This window comes from Pongo abelii, chromosome X, assembly GCF_028885655.2.
Source record: "Pongo abelii isolate AG06213 chromosome X, NHGRI_mPonAbe1-v2.0_pri, whole genome shotgun sequence".
NCBI lineage: Eukaryota > Metazoa > Chordata > Mammalia > Primates > Hominidae > Pongo > Pongo abelii.
Genome location: NC_072008.2, coordinates 161,298,457 through 161,315,889, shown reverse-complemented (window position 1 = coordinate 161,315,889; position 17,433 = coordinate 161,298,457). Strand labels below are relative to the sequence as shown.

Genomic DNA, 17,433 nt, shown 5'->3' with positions numbered 1-17,433 from the left:
ATTAGGTAAATGTGATGGGATAAATACTTGTAGATAAACTTGCCATAATTTAGAATCTAAAGTTAAATAATAGGTATTTCATTAAGTGGGTATTTTCTAATTAAAAAATATGTGTTGTAGGAAAACATTTTTTCTAAAAAATGTGTGTGTTCTTGTTAAAGGGTGAATAATTTTTGTCTAATTCAAAGGTTACTTAAAGGTTATGTATAAAACAAGGTAAAAAGAACAGGGAAATAAGAGATATGTAAAGAAAGGTATAGAAATAAAGAAGTATTTTTGGTAAGAAAGCTTAAAAATAATTTTATATGATAAAGAATCTTACATGGTAATTTTTTGTCCCAGAATAAAATGATTGGTTATTTAAGAAAGAGGGAAGGTCAGGACAAACCAGAAAGTCCAAGCATATCATGAATGGTCTGGCCACAGCTCAGTTCCTCCTTTTAAGAAAAAAAAAAATGTGGGATCAAATCTTATATGATCGGTGGGTCTCAGCAGCTCGGGCGGCGGGAGGAGTGGCAGCGGCCGGGCAGCCCAGTTTCGTGAAGGCTCTTGGCGCGCCGCAGCCCGCAGGCACCCGGCACGCACCCTCCCTGCCGCCAGGATGCCCAAGAGGAAGGTCGGCTCCGCTAAAGGGGCCGCCAAGGAAGAGCCCAAGAGGAGCTCGGCGCGGTTGTCAGCTAAACCTCCTGCAAAAGTGGAAGTGAAGCCAAAAAAGGCAGCAGCAAAGGATAAATCTTCAGACAAAAAAGTGCCAACAAAAGGGAAAAGGAGAGCAAAGGGAAAACAGGCCGAAGTGGCTAACCAAGAAACTAAGATTTACCTGCAGAAACCGGGGAAAGGAAAACTGAGGAGAGTCCAGCTTCTGATGAAGCAGGAGAGAAAGAAGCCAAGTCTGATTAATACCATATACCATGTCTTATCAGTGGTCCCTGTCTCCCTTCTTGTACAATCCAGAGGAATATTTTTATCAACTATTTTGTAAATGCAAGTTTTTTAGTAGCTCTAGAAACATTTTTAAGAGGAGGGAATCCCACCTCATCCCATTTTTTAAGTGTAAATGCTTTTTTTTAAGAGGTGAAATCATTTGCTGGTTGTTTATTTTTTGGTACAACCAGAAAATAGTGTGGGATATTGAATTATGGGAGGCTCTGACTGTCTCGGGGGTCAGCTTAACATTCCATAGATGGGGAGTTAGTTTTTATATCCTATAATACAAAGCATATTAAATGGCAATATGGAGTCAGTCCTGCATTTGATGTCTTGAACATTTTAAATTACTTCTATTCCCATGTTGTTTTTTAGTAGAATTGTTTCCTAAAGAAAACCACTCTTTGATCATGGCTCTCCCTGTCAGAATTGTGTGCACTCTGTAACATCTTTGGTTGTGGTAGTCCTGTTTTCCTAACAACTTTGTTACTGTGCTGTGAAAGATTACAAATTTGAATATGTAGTGTACGTGCTATTCAGTTGTGAACTGGTGGGCCATATGTAACAGCGGACCAACATGTGAAGATACTGGTACTTGATAGCCTCTTAAGGAAACTTTGCTTCCAAATTTTAAGCTGGAAAGTCACTGGAATAACTTTAAAAAAGAATTACAATACATGGCTTTTTAGAATTTCGTTACGTATGTTAAGATTTGTGTACAAATTGAGATGTCTGTACTGATCCTCAACCAATAAAATCTCAATTATGAAAATAAAAAAAAATCTTATATGATCAAGTTGTCTATAATTAAAGGGAAATCATTTATAATGGTCTTTCTAGAGATTGAGTTTTGATATTTAAAGAAAAAAATACTTATACACTAAAGGATTGATTAGAACAATGATATTTTCTTAAGGTATTTGCTTTACCCTTAATAAAATTATAAGACATTATGATTTTTAATGCAAAGTTCAACTTTTATTGTGTCTCGTTTTTTCAGCTTTCTCTCCGTTAAAAGTCTGAAATAATAACTCTCCTTCGACTCATTTTCAGCTCCTGTACGGTTTTTTATTTTTCCTCCTTTGGTTTCTGTTTGTTGTGATCTGATGCTAAAAATGTTTTATCTTAAAGGTCTAAAGAAAATATTTCCTTCCAACATAATATTCTGTGCTCTTGGCTTTAAATTGTTCTATGGATCTGAAAATTTGCATTTATGATCCAGGAAACATTCTTCCTATGTCTAACTAGTTCAAGTATCTTTTTCATTAGTTTTGACTTGAAGTTATCTAAATGGAACTCCCCATAGGGAACAGCAGTCGCACTGCAGAAGGTCTCTTTTGCCTTTGGGTAACTGGCCTAATAAACAGATTTTACGCTTTATCAAAATAATTTCTATGTCATTATTACTAAGTTTTGATTTGTTTAGGGAAAAAAACTGAGATTAAAACTTTTTTTTTAATTAAGGTTATTACATCCGTGTGACTTTCTATATGTGCTTTTAAAGTTCTTGTGCCAGTAAGTCACAGGGCTTTGACTACTGGGTCTAAAAAGAACCCCAAGTCCTGCTAAATATTAAACACTGACGGCAGTTAAATCCTCATCTTCAAACCCATAGAAGATGCCAATGAAAATAAACTTTGTTCATGAGACACATGGCCAGAAATTAAAACTTCTCAAGGCCCAAGGACTATCGTGGAAGAGGCAAGCACATGAGATTGTAAGGGCTGATTTTGAGAGATAAAGTAAGTTCAGTTTCTCTATAAATTAACCATTAATGTTGAAGGCACACTGATGTAGGACTAGCATATGGGTCCCTATGTCAGATTAACAAGGTTTTCTTGGAGCGTTAAACTACTCCTTAATAAAAGATTATAAAGGTTATAAAAAGGCTATGGAAATTATATCCTATGGTCAGGATGGTTAACATTTTATAGATTGTTTATAAAATTTTGAAAAAAAATTTAATTGGCCTCATGCTGTCTTTATTAGGGCTTATTGTTTGGAAAATTAAGTCTCCTCTCTCAAAGACTAAAGATTTTCACCTTTAAAAAAAAAACTGAGTTATCACTTTGGCTAAATGAAAGACTTAGTTTACAATGACCTGTGATCCTATTTTGTGATATCAAGTGTTTTAAACTTTTTATATTTGACAAACTTTCCAAAATCAAATGTTAACTTCAGTCCTCATTAATTTTTTTATATTAGTTCCCTGAAGTTCAGAAGAGACATATTCAGCTTATTTGATATAATAAAGTCATACAGGAAGTATTGTCAAATATGAAACAGTGTTTAAGCTTCTTTGGATTATGTTTATATAACTGTGTTATTAGTGTATGTTCCAGAATTTTATGAAATTCCTGTGATTCTGATAGGTCTTAGCATATGTTATCAGTAGTAATTATGGTTATTATGTAAAACTGTTGTATGCCACAGAAATAACCAAATTTTCTTGTCAATTGTGTGTTTAACTATGACTATTTTAAGACTTTTGTCATCCACAGTTGTTTTATTTTTATTCTTTTCAAAAGGTGGTTTATAATCAGCATAGGACTCTGACAAGTGCTCTTGATTGCAGGTTTCTGATAACCTTGGAGATTGTGACACTAGAATAGAGGAAAAACTTCCAAGACTCCCATAGAGAGCTGAAATGTTCATGAATATCAAGCAGAACAGGAGTTAACTGCATGGACCAAACTAATAGAAGACTGAAATAAATCCTTTTATGACTTTTTGCCTAAAACATTGCTGATCTTTTGTTTGTTTTTCAGAGCCAAAGAAACTTTTTGAAACTTTTGACAATTAAGTAAAATATATTCCTATAAACAAAATTTGGAGCACATTTCTCTCTACCTGATTTCTCCAAAATTTGGAAAGTAGTTGTGAGTATTCTCAACTTGTGGCAATATTGTTATTTGCCTAAGTACAATAAGAATCTGCTTTCTTTGGTAACAGGACACAACTGGAGACACTGGTTATTTTACCAAGGTTTTGACTGGAATAACATGCTTTCAAATACAGATTCCTTCAAGTAATCAAAGTTGAATTATAGAGCCAATAAAAGCCCCTTGGGAAAACATGCCTCATACCTTGTCTATGCAGGCCCTATACAGGTTCCTGACCTGTGGTAACTAAAAAATGTCACTTTCTGACTGGCCCGGGATCCCCAAGTTTTCTTGGAACCTCGAGGTAAGGAATTCACCCAATTAACATAGGTATTTGCAGACATAGGCTGGGCTTAAGACATTAAATTCAAATCTGAGATTCCTTATGGAATAAAGTTCCAGCAAAGCCAATTTTAAAAAAAGAGGAGCCTATATGGCAAATAATTATTCTTGCTGACTTTATGCAACTACTCCAGCCAAGTATAATAAGACTAAAACTTATTTTGCAAATGAATTTGTCCTGTGATTTGTCTTTAGTGAAAATGGAACTGGAGAGAGAAAAATTATGTTTCAAAATAAACTATGGTACACCTGTTATTAGATTCTGGTCTTGCCTAACGTTTTTCAATTTTTATTATTTTCTACAGTTTGGGCTGAATTCTAAAATATTTTCTGACTACAAGTCTCCAAAATAACGTTTTCAATTTTTTATTCTTTCCTTTTTTCCCATTTTTCCTGATTTGAAATTTAAAAATTAAGCTGTGCTTTCTTAAAGCTCTGTAAACTAAAGCTAGACAACTTAAACTTCAGAAGAAAACAACAGCAACCAATTTACATATTACACATAAACCAATTTCATACCTGCCTACTGATGTATGGACTTCAGAGGAATATGGCCTATATTGATTTTCCAGGATTGTTCCTCAATTTTTGTTTGTTTGTTGTTGTTTTTCTCCCTTCCTACCCCTATTTTCCCTTTGTAGGACATGAGACTTCACAGCCTGCTAAAAATGAGCTTTCCTAATAATGTGGGACCTATCTGTCTAGGAATAAACCACCCTAGCCATGAGAGATCAGACAAAACCTGAGACCAGAGACTCATTTTCTTCTAAAATGCTTTCTCTGAAAGATTTTAAAAAGAAAAGGGGAGAATATGAAAGGAAAATAAATCTCCCCAAAATCACTAAGCCAAAGGGAAAAGTCAAGCAGGGAACTGCATTGGGCAAATCTCCCTCCCATTCTATTCCTAAATAAGATAGCTATAAAGATTAATAAATAAATAAATAAATAAGCTACATACCTCCCTCACAATTTGCCCACAAGGAAATTCCTTGTGAAACAAGTGGCAGGCAGGACTCAAAGTCATCCCTCTACTCACACGATACAAATGCATATCTGATTACTTCTTTTGCCCTGCTGTTGCACTGAGCCAGACCAAGGCATAATTGACTATTCCTGTAAATTGTGTATCCAGTGAAAGGCTAATCAGCAACTCAAAAGAATTCAACCATTTGTCTCTTATCTACCCATGACCTGGAAGCTTCCTCCTCTATTTCAGTTGTCCCACCTTACTGGATGAACCCAATGTACATCTTACATATATTGATTGATGTCTCATGTCATTTTATCAAGTGTCTAAATACGCATGAATCTGTTTCTAGCCTCTCCCTTCTGGGCCATTGGTCTATTTCTGTGCCTATACCACACTCTTAATTACCATAGCTTTATTAAGGTCTTGCTATCTGCAAGACAGGTCCCCCACTTTGTTCTTCTTTGGCTAGTCCTGCTCTTTACAACTCCACACATATTTTGAAATTAGATTGTCAAGTTTCACAAAACATACCTGTTGAGGTTTTTATCAGGATTGCATTGAATCTATAGGCCAATTTCAGGAGAACCTACATCTTAATAAAATTAAGCCTTCCAAACCATGAACATGGTTTCTCTTTCAATTTTTAGCTCTTCTTCAATGTATGCGGATAGAATTTTATAATTCTCTCCATACAGTACCTATATATGGTTCAATTTATTCCTAGGTATTTGATCATTTTAGATGTCATAATGAAATGGTGTCTTTTAAAATTAAATTTTCTGTGTGTCATTGGTGTATAGAAATACAATTGATTTCTTTATATGACTGTAGCTAATAACCTTGGTAATAGCATTTATTAATTTTAATAATTTATCTGTAGATTTTTAAATATTCTACATAGACAATAATATATCCATAGATAACAACAATTTTGTTTCTTCCTTCCCAGTCTTTATACCATGATAATTTACTTTTGCCTTATTCTGCTGCATAGAACTTATAATACAACACAGAGAAAAGTGGTTATAGAGGGAGGCATCTTTATCTTGTTCAACATGTTAAAGGAAATACATTCAGCTTTTTAAAACTATATTCATTGTAGGTATTTTAGATGTTTTACAAATAGTTTTTAAAAATCAGGTTAAAGAGGGAAGATTTTTTTGTTTGTTTGTTTGTTTGTTTTGAGACAGAATCTCACTGTCACCCAGGCTGAAGGCTAAAGTGCAGTGGCATGATCTCAGCTCACTTCAACCTCCGCCTCCTGGGTTCAAGCGATTCTCTTGCCTCAGCCTCCCGAATAGCTGAGACTGCAGGTGCTTGTCACCTCGCCCAGCTAATTTTTGTATTTTTCATAGAGATGGTTTTTAGCTATATTGGCCAGGCTGTCTCGAACTCCTGACCTCAAGCAATACACCCACCTCGGCCTCCCAAAGTGCTGGGATTACAGGCATGAGCCACCGCGCCTGACTAAAGATGATTCTTTCTATGCCTAGATTTGATAAAAGGTATTTTATCATTAATAGATAATGAATTACATTGAATATTTTCCACCTACTGAGATAATATGAGTTTCTCCATGAATATGGTAAATTGGATTAATAAATTTTCCAGTGTTAACTAATCTTGAATTTCAGTATCTGAAGTTTTTGGTTCAATTTGGTTACCTATAGTTTCTGCTGGATCTCACTGACGGGACTTTGTTTCCTTGATTGTTTAGCGATTTATTAGTCTATAAATATGTATGGAATTTAAGGTCTGGTATCAATGAGGACTCCTTCAAAAAGACATATTTTGCTCTGCCAGGCACCTTGGGGCTCTATCAGTCAAGAAAACACTTGAAGTTAAATTATCTACTTAAGGTTTGTCAGGCCACTCAGGTAGTGCGACTTTGAGCTGCCAACCAGAGCAAGGGCCAACTTGTACTTATGAATTCTCAGAGCAGGGTTTTTATTAGTCCCTTGTGGTAGATTCAGTCAGTGGTCCCACAGAAAGTAGATTAGTGGTTGCCAGGGACTAGGAATGGGGAGTGACTACTAATGGGGCTGGGGTCTCCGTGGGTGATGAATCCGTTCTGGAATTATGCCACAGTCTGGATATTTGTGTTCCCCCAAATTCCTATGTTGAAACTTAATTCTCGTGGTCTCCCTATCCCTCTCCCTCTCCGTCTCCCTCTCCTCTTTCTTCGGTCTCCCTTTCCTTCTTTTTTCGGTCTCCCTCTGTTGCCGAAGCTGGACTGTGCTGCCGTGATCTCGGCTCCCTGGAACCTCCCTGCCTCGGGCTCCTGTGATTCTCCTGCCTCGGCCTGCCAAGTGCCTGGGATTGCAGGCGCGCGCCGCCACGCCTGACTGGTTTTTGTATTTTTGGTGGAGACGGGGTTTCGCCCTGTTGACCGGGCTGGTCTCCAGCTCCTGGCCTCGAGTGATCTGCCTGCCTCGGCCTCCCGAGGTGCTGGGATTGCAGAGGGAGTCTCGCTCACTCAATGCTCAATGTTGCCCAGGCTGGAGTGCAGTGGCGTGATCTCGGCTCGCTACAACCTGCCTTGGCCTCTTAAAGTGCTAAGATTACAGCCTCTGCCCCGCCGCCACCCCGTCTAGGAAGTGAGGAGCATCTCTGCCTGGCCGCCCATCGTCTGGGATGTGAGGAGCCCCTCTGCCCGGCTGCCCCGTCTGGGAAGTGAGGAGCGCCTCTGCCCGGCCACCATCCCGTATAGGAAGTGAGGAGCGTCTCTGCCTGGCCGCCCAACGTCTGGGATGTGAGGAGCGCCTCTGCCCGGCAGCCCCGTCTGGGATGTGAGGAGCGCCTAGGCCCAGCCACCTCGTCTGGGAAGTGAGGAGCACCTCTGCCCGGCCGCCCCGTCTGGGAAGTGAGGAGCACCTCTGCCCGGCCGCCCCGTCTGGGAGGTGAGGAGCGCCTCTGCCCAGCCGCCACCCTGTCTGGGAGGAAGTGAGGAGCGCCTCTGCCCGGCTCTGCCCGGCCGCCCCGTCTGGGAAGTGAGGAGCACCTCTACCCGGCCGTCTCGTCTGGGAAGTGAGGCGCGCCTCTGCCCGGCCGCCCCGTCTGGGAGGTGAGGAGCGCCTCTGCCTGGCCGCCACCCCGTCTGGGAGGAAGTGAGGAGCGCCTCTGCCCGGCCGCCCCGTCTGGGAGGTGAGGAGCACCTCTGCCCGGCCACCCCGTCTGGGAGGTAAGGAGCGCCTCTGCCCGGCCGCCCCGTCTGGGAGATGAGGAGCGCCTCTGCCCGGCCGCCCTGTCTGGGAGGTGAGGAGCGCCTCTACCCGGCCGCCCATCGTCTGGGATGTGAGGAGCGCCTCTGCCCGGCTGCCCCGTCTGGGAAGTGAGGAGCGCCTCTGCCTGGCCGCCCCGTCTGGGAGGTGTACCCAACAGCTCCGAAGAGACAGCGACCATCGGGAGCGGGCCATGAGGACGATGGCGGTTTTGTTGAAAAGAAGGGGGGGAAGTGTGGGGAAAGGAAGGAGAGATCAGATTGTTGCTGTGTCTGTGTAGAAAGAGGTGGGCATAGGAGACTCCATTTCGTTCTGACTAGGAGAAATTCTCCTGCCTTGGGATGCTGTTGATCTATGGCCTTTCCCCCAGCCCCGTGCTCTCTGAAACATGTGCTGTGTCAACTCAGGGTTAAATGGATTAAGGGTGGTGCAAGATGTGCTTTGTTAAACAGATGCTGGAAGGCAGCATGCTCTTTAAGAGTCATCACCAATCCCTAATCTCAAGTACCCAGGGACACAAACAATGCAGAAGGCCGCAGGGACCTCTGCCTAGGAAAACCAGAGACCTTTGTTCATGTGTTTATCTGCTGACCTTCTCTCCACTATTATCCTATGACCCTGCCATATCCCCCTCTCTGAGAAACACCCAAGAATGATCAATAAATACTTCATAAATTTAAAAAAAAAAAAAAAAAGGAAACTTAATTCTCAATGTAATGGTATTCAGAAGTGGGGCCTTTTAGAGGTGGGGCCTTTGGGATTAAAGAGGCCCACCTCTTTGCAATGCAAGCTTGTTTTCCCCCTTCCACCATGTGAGAATTCAGCAAGAGGGCACCTTCTATGAGGAACAGGCCCTCAGCGGACACAGAATCTGCTGGCATCTTAATCTTGCACTTCCAGCCTCTAGAACCGTGAGCAATAAATGCCTGTTGTTTATGAGCTATCCAGTTTGTGGTATTTTGTTATGGCAGCCCAAACAGACTAAGACCAATTAGATAGTAGCGATGGTTGCACAACTCTATGAATATACTAAAAACCACTTAATTGTTCACTTTAAGAGTCTTATGCTCTGATGACTGAGCTAGCTGCACCTGTGAATTGTTCACTTTAAGTGGATGAATTTCACGGTATGCAACTGTTATCTCAATTTTTTTAATAGTACTTGTTTCATAGCATTGTCATAAGACTAAATGAAAGTATGTAAAATACACAGTGACTGTATTCAATGAACAGAAGAAAAAAAAAAGCTAGTGGTCTAACTCTTGACTACTGTAATAGAATTTTAAGTGCACACCCTTGCCCTGGCCTCATGGTAGGTAGAGAATACTTTCTCACTCCTTGACTGTGGGCTTAGTCATGTAACTTCCTTTGGCCATGACTGTATTCAAGAATGTGTTAATATTTTTTTTTTAAGTATTTATTGATCATTCTTGGGTGTTTCTCGGAGAGGGGGATATGGGAGGGTCATAGGATAATAGTGGAGAGAAGGTCAGCAGATAAACACATGAACAAAGGTCTCTGGTTTTCCTAGGCAGAGGTCCCTGCGGCCTTCTGCAGTGTTTGTGTCCCTGGGTACTTGAGATTAGGGAGTGGTGATGACTCTTAAAGAGCATGCTGCCTTCAAGCATCTGTTTAACAAAGCACATCTTGCACCGCCCTTAATCCATTTAACCCTGAGTTGACACAGCACATGTTTCAGAGAGCACGGGGCTGGGGGAAAGGCCATAGATCAACAGCATCCCAAGGCAGAAGAATTTCTCCTAGTCAGAAGAAAATGGAGTCTCCTATGCCCACCTCTTTCTACACAGACACAGCAACAGACGTTGGGCAGCCGGGCAGAGGCGCTCCTCTTCTCCCCGACAGGGCGGCCGGGCAGAGGCGCTCCTCACTTCCCAGATGGGGCGGCCGGGCAGAGGCCCTCCTCACATCCCAGACAATGGGTGGCCGGGCAGAGGCGCTCCTCACTTCCCAGACGGGGCGGCCGGGCAGAGGCGCTCCTCACCTCCCAGATGGAGTGGCCGGGCAGAGGCGCTCCTCACCTCCCAGATGGGGCGGCCGGGCAGAGGCGCTCCTCACCTCCCAGATGGGGCGGCCGGGCAGAGGCGCTCCTCACCTCCCAGACGGGGCGGCCGGGCAGAGGTGCTCCTCACTTCACAGACGGGGCGGCCGGGCAGAGGCGCTCCTCACTTCCCAGACGGGGCGGGGTGGCCGGGCAGAGGCGCTCCTCACTTCCTCCCAGACGAGGTGGCGGCCAGGCAGAGGCGCTCCTCACTTCCCAGACAGGGCAGCCGGGCAGAGGCACTCCTCACTTCCCAGACGGGGCGGCCGGGCAGAGGCGCTCCTCACTTCCCAGACGGGGCGGCCGGGCAGAGGCGCTCCTCACTTCCCAGACGGGGAGGCCGGGCAGAGGCGCTCCTCACTTCCCAGACGGGGTGGCTGCCAGGCAGAGGCGCTCCTCACCTCCCAGATGGGGCGGCCAAGCAGAGGTGCTCCTCACTTCCCAGACGGGGCGGCCGGGCAGAGGCACTCCTCACTTCCCAGATGGGGCGGCCGGGCAGAGGCCCTCCTCACTTCCTCCCAGACGAGGTGGCGGCCAGGCAGAGGCGCTCCTCACTTCCCAGACGGGGCGGCCGGGCAGAGGTGCTCCTCATCTACCAGACGGGGCGGCCGGGCAGAGGTGCTCCTCACTTCCTCCCAGACGGGGTGGTGGCTGGGCAGAGGCGCTCCTCACCTCCCAGACGGGGCGGCTGGGCAGAGGCGCTCCTCTTCCCGATGGGGCGGCCAGGCAGAGGCGCTCCTCTTCCCGACGGGGCGGCCGGGCAGAGGCGCTCCTCACTTCCCAGATGGGGCGGCCGGGCAGAGGCGCTCCTCACTTACCAGATGGGGCGGCTGGGCAGAGGCGCTCCTCACTTCCTCCCAGACGGGGTGGCGGCCGGCCAGAGGCGCTCCTCACCTCCCAGACGGGGCGGCCGGGCGGAGGTGCTCCTCACCTCCCAGATGGGGCAGCCGGGCAGAGGCGCTCCTCACATCCCAGACGATGGGCAGCCGGGCAGAGACGCTCCTCACATCCCAGATGATGGGTGGCCGGGCAGAGACGCTCCTCACTTCCTATAGGGGATGGCAGCCTGGCAGAGGCGCTCCTCACTTCCCGGATGGGGCAGCCGGGCAGAGGGGCTCCTCACATCCCAGACGATGGGCGGCCAGGCAGAGACGCTCCTCACTTCCTAGACGGGGTGGCGGCGGGGCAGAGGCTGTAATCCTAGCACTTTAGGAGGCCAAGGCAGGCGGCTGGGAGGTGGAGGTGGTAGCGAGCCGAGATCACGCCACTGCACTCCAGCCTGAGCACCATTGAGCATTGAGTGAGCGAGACTCCGTCTGCAATCCCAGCACCTCGGGAGGCTGAGGCGGGCAGATCACTGGAGGCCAGGAGCTGGAGACCAGCCCGGTCAACACAGCGAAACCCCGTCTCCACCAAACATACAAAAACCAGTCAGGCGTGGCGGCGCGCGCCTGCAATCCCAGGCACTCGGCAGGCCGAGGCAGGAGAGTCACAGGAGCCTGAGGCAGGGAGGTAGCAGCGAGCCGAGATCTCATGGCAGTACAGTCCAGCTTCGGCAACAGAGGAAGACCGAAAAAAGAAGGAGAGGGAGACCGAAGAAAGGAGAGGGAGAGGGAGAGGGAGCCGGAGCAGGAGCGGGAGCGGGAGGGGGAGGCGGGGAGGGAGAGGGAGAGCTGTGTTAATATATTTTAACCAGCATTTTCAGTTGTTTTCAGCAACAGATCATCCAGGTACCTGGTCTGCCATGGTGCCAGAAATTGCCTCTGTTTTGCATTATTTCAATCTGGATTTCAAATTACCAGTTTGGTTGAATAACTTGCCATATCTTTTTCTGTACTTTTATTTGTATTCCTTTCTATTTCTCATTTTTTATATTGCCTGTTCATAAGTCTGTTGGTGCTTTTCATTATTTATTTTAAAGAGTTCTTTTTAAAATATTTTTATTTCAAAATTATTTGGGTAGAGGTGGTTTTTAGTTACATGGATAAGTTCTTTAGTGGTAATTTCTGAGATTTTGGTGCACCCATCACCTCAGCAGTGTACACTGCACCCAATGTGTAGTCTTTTGTCCCTCATCCCCCTCCCACCCTTTCCCCCGAGTCTCCAAAGTCCATAGTATAATTCTTATGCCTTTTGTCCTCATAGCTTAGCTCCCACTTATAAGTGAGAACATACAATATTTGGTTTTCCATTCCTGAGTTATTTCACCTAGAATAATGGTCTCCAACTCCATCTGTGAATTGCCATTATTTTGTTCCTTTTTATGGCTGAGTAGTATTCCATGGTGTATATATAGCACATTTTCTGTATCCACTTGTTCGTTGATGGGCATTTAGACTGGTTCCATATCTTTGCAATTGCAAATTGTGCTGCTATAAACATGCGCGTACAGGTGTCTTTTTCAAATAATGACTTCTTTTCCTCTGGGTAGATACCCAGTAGTGGGATTGCTGGATCAAATGGTAGTTCTACTTGTAGTTCTTTAAGGAATCTCGGTACTGTTTTCCACAGTGGTTGTACTAGTTTACATTCCCACCAGCAGTGTAAAAGTGTTCTCTTTTCACCACATTCACACCAACATCTGAAGGGGGTGGGTCGCCCCTCCACACCTGTGGGTGTTTCTCGTTGGGTGGAACGAGAGACTTGGAAAAGAAAAAGACACAGAGACAAAGTATAGAGAAAGAAATAAGGGGACCCAGGGGACCAGCGTTCAGCATATGGAGGATCCCCCTGGCTTCTGAGTTCCCTTAGTATTTATTACGGTGTCTTTCAGAGAGGGGGATGTGTCATGGTCACAAGACAATAGTGGGGAGAGGGTCAGCAGACAAACACGTGAACAAAGGTCTTTGCATCATAGACAAGATAAAGAATCAAGTGCTGTACTTTAGATATGCATAGACATAAACATCTCAATGCTTTGTTAAGCAGTATTGCTGCCCGCATGTCTCACCTCCAGCCCTAAGGCGGTTTTTCCCTATCTCAGTAGATGGAACGTACAATCGGGTTTTATACCGAGACATTCCATTGCCCAGGGACGGGCAGGAGACAGATGCCTTCCTCTTGTCTCAACTGCAAGAGGCATGCCTTCCTCTTATACTAATCCTCCTCAGCACAGACCCTTTACGGGTGTCGGGCTGGGGGACGGTCAGGTCTTTCCCTTCCCACGAGGCCATATTTCAGACTATCACATGGGGAGAAACCTTGGACAATACCTGGCTTTCCTAGGCAGAGGTCCCTGCGGACTTCCGCAGTGTTTGTGTCCCTGGGTACTTGAGATTAGGGAGTGGTGATGACTCTTAAGGAGCATGCTGCCTTCAAGCATTTGTTTAACAAAGCACATCTTGCACAACCCTTAATCCATTTAACCCTGAGTTTGAACAGCACATGTTTCAGAGAGCACGGGGTTGGGGGTAAGGTCACAGATTAACAGCATCTCAAGGCAGAAGAATTTTTCTTAATGCAGAACAAAATGGAGTCTCTTATGTCTACTTCTTTCTACACAGACATATTAACAATCTGATCTCTCTTGCTTTTCCCCACAACATCTATTCTTTTTTGATTTTTTTTTTTATTATGGCCATTCTTGCAGGAGTAAGGTGGTATCTCATTGTGGTTTTAATTTGCATTTCCCTGATAATTAGTGATGTTGAACAGTTTTTCGTATGTTTATTGGCCATTTGTATATTTTGAGAATTGTCTATTCATTCCTTTGCCCACTTTTTGATGGGGTTATTTTTTTCTTGCTGATTTGTTTGAGTTCCTTGTAGATTCTGGATATTAGTCCTTTGTCGTCAGATGCATGGTTTGCAAATATTTTCTCTCATTCTGTGGGTTGTCTGTTTACCCTGCTGATTATTTCTTTTGCTGTGCAGAGGCTTTTCAGTTTAATCAGGTCCCACCTATTTATTTTTGTTTTTGTTGCATTTGCTTTTGGGTTCTTGGTCACAAACTCTTTACCTAAGCCAATGTTTAGAATAGCTTTGCCAGTGTTATCTCCTAGAATTTTTATGGTTTCAGGTGTTAGATTTAAATCTTAGATCCATCTGGAGTTGATTTTTGTACAAGGTGAGGGATGAGGATCCAGTTTCAATTATCTACATGTGGCTTGCCAATTTTCCCAGCACCATTCGTTGCACAGGGTGTCCTTTCCCCATTTTATGTTTTTGTTCGTTATGTCAAAGATCAGTTGTTTGTATTTGGCTTTATTTCTGGGTTCTCTATTTTGTTCCATTGGTCTACGTGCCTATTTTTATACCAGTACCATGCTGTTTTGGTAACTATGGCCTTGTAGTATAGTTTGAAGTCAGGTAATGTGACCTTAGATTGTCTATTTGTGCTGTTTTAGACTTTTTGATATGGGCATTTAATGCTATGAACCTTCCTCTTAGCACCACTTTTGCTGTATCCCAGAAGTTTTGATAAGTTGTGTCACTATTATCATTCAGCTCAAAGAAATTTTTGATTTCCATCTTGATTTCATTGTTGACCCAAATACCATTCAAGAGCAGATTATTTAATGTCCATGTATTTGTATAGCAAAAGTCCTATCCTGAGGGTCTGTTTTGTGAGGCCACCCCATTTCTGACACCTGTTTTCTTAGCCTATGTTTGGTAGAAAGCAAAGCCTGGAGCAAAACATATGTGGTAAATCTTTAGTGAAGGATGCAATCCCATGGGTGTAAGAGTGAGGGAATAAATGAAGTGAGGTAGGGAAGGATGGAAACAAAATATACTTTGGTGTGCTACTGAGTTCGCCACTGTTACTCAAGAAAACACAGCTCGTTTCACAGTCTTCCTGAATGCTTCCAGAAGCGTTGTATAGAATCACACCATCTTGAAATGGCTGAGGAAAGGAATTGATCTGCCTACAGGTGTTTGTCTCATTTCTGTCAGTGGTCAAAGTTCACCCTATTAGGTGTTTGTTAGTTTCCTCACACCTCTGAGTTGTGTTACCTTGGTTCTGGTAGTCAGTAGGAAAGCCAGATCCCACACACCACAGTTCAATCCTGAATCCAAAAGTGGTAGGAGTCATCAGAGCCTCCATGGATCTGGTCAGGATGAGCTTGAGTGCAGAAGCTCCTGCTGCAGTGAGTGCAGTAGAGGCCATTTCAGAACCTAGCCCTCACTTTAGAAAAGTGAAGGAGTCAGAAGTGTCAGGAGATGTGAAAACAGCAGTGGCAGTCAGGGAATTCCATTGATCAAGTGCCTGATAGCCTGGGAAGTAGATAAGGCTGAGAAAATATGGAAGGAGTATAAATTGGAGCAAGGCCATGCATACTATGGTTTTCGTACCTGGACAAACAAGGCAACTCTAGTCCTGAATATTTTGCAGATGCACAGAGGGAGACCTGGAAGGTTACAGACCAAACTGGGAATAGTTGTTCCCTCTAGGAGCAGAATTGCTGGCTCAGAGGGTAGATGTATGTTCAACTGTAAGAGATAATGGAAACCTGTTTTCCTTAGAACTGGTACCAATTTAGACTCCCACCAGCAATATTCAATAAATCATATGGATTCACATCCTCCCCAACACTTGGTACTGTTAGACTTTTAAATTTTTGACAACTGAATGGGTGAACAGTGGTATTTCATTGTAGTTTTGCTTTGCATTTTCCTGATCACTAATGATGTCGAACATCTCTTTATATGTTTATTGGCCATATGCGTCTCTCCATTGGTGAAATGCCTATTCATGTGTTTTGCCCACTTCTTTACTGGATTGTGTTTTTCTTAATAATTTGTAGTCCTTTATATATTCGCAATTGGAATTCCTTGCCACTTATCTGTATTCAAAATATTTTCTCCCAGTGCACAGCTGTGTTTTTTGCTCTTTATGGTGTCTTCATAAATTAAAATTCTTAAAGTCAAAGTTACCACTATTCCATTCTATGGTCAATGGTTTGTCTACACTGTTTAGAAATCTGTATCCCAAAGTCTAAAAGTTCCTTGCCTATGTTTCCTGTCAAGAGTTTAAGGGTATGTTTGTGACATTGAATTCCTTAATCCATCTGGAATACATTGTTATTATTTTCCATATCACATGAATGAGGGTTCCAATTTCATCTTTTCCAATATAAATAACCATTTTCCAGCGTCAGCTAATAGAATGTCCCTCTCTACTTACCTAACATGCCACTTCTATCGTATACCACATTTCTATACTTGCATGGTTGCGTTTCTGGGTTCTCTATTCTACGCCATTGCTCAATTAGTCTATCCGTGCCTCAATATCACAGTCTTAATTTCAATCTCTCCCCCCCCACCCACCCTCTCTCGCTCGTTCGTTTAGAGTGATCTTGAGGAAGGGAACCGTCATTCACATGAGTTCGGCCTCTTGGTAGAGAAAACTGGGCAATGCAGCTCTAAACTGTTGCCCTTGGATTTTCTCCTCTTGGCTATGAGCTCCTCCTTCCCAGGAAGCTTTGAGGAAGGTCAGAATAAGATTACATGTAGTGATGAACTGCTTCTAATACTGTGAGGCTAGTAGCTTGGGGTAGGGGACCAAGAGCCGTACAAGCCCATTAAATGTTTGTTTTGTTCAGAAAGCCTTCCATCACTGTGACTGGTATTTGAATGTCTCCAATGCGTTAGGATGCTAAGTAATCCTCCTCTAGCGTTACTAAGGAATGTTTACTGCTTTTGCTTTCGCTGAGCCGGAAAAATTTTGTGGCATTTACAGCAGGAGATCTGCCCTAAGTAAAAACAGTTTGGTTTTGAAGGCAATAAGATGTTTCATCATCGAACAGCACACAACAATTAAATGACAGGGTGCAGCAGCACAGGAGCCTTAAAGGCATTTTCGCAATGTCCAGATCTCAAAGGGTAATGGGAAGAGTCTAGAGTTCACCTACATCTTTCAAACTCCACTAAGCCGGCCGATTCCGACTTCCCTTGTTGCCTCCCTGCAATCCCCACGAATTTGGCCAGGGCACCCGGGCGGCTCAGGCCCAACGGGGCGTGGGCCGTGTGCTCAACCAGCCAGAAGCTGGGGGCCCCCTCCCCGTTCTTATCTTTCTGGCATTCATCTCACGCG

At 44.1% G+C, this 17,433-nt stretch overlaps 1 pseudogene; it reads left to right on the top strand.

Moving 5' to 3' along the window:
• The first annotated feature begins 487 nt into the window (after nt 1-487).
• Nucleotides 488-1,135, top strand: LOC100936407 (non-histone chromosomal protein HMG-14-like; annotated as a pseudogene).
• Nucleotides 1,136-17,433: the final 16,298 nt, after the last annotated feature.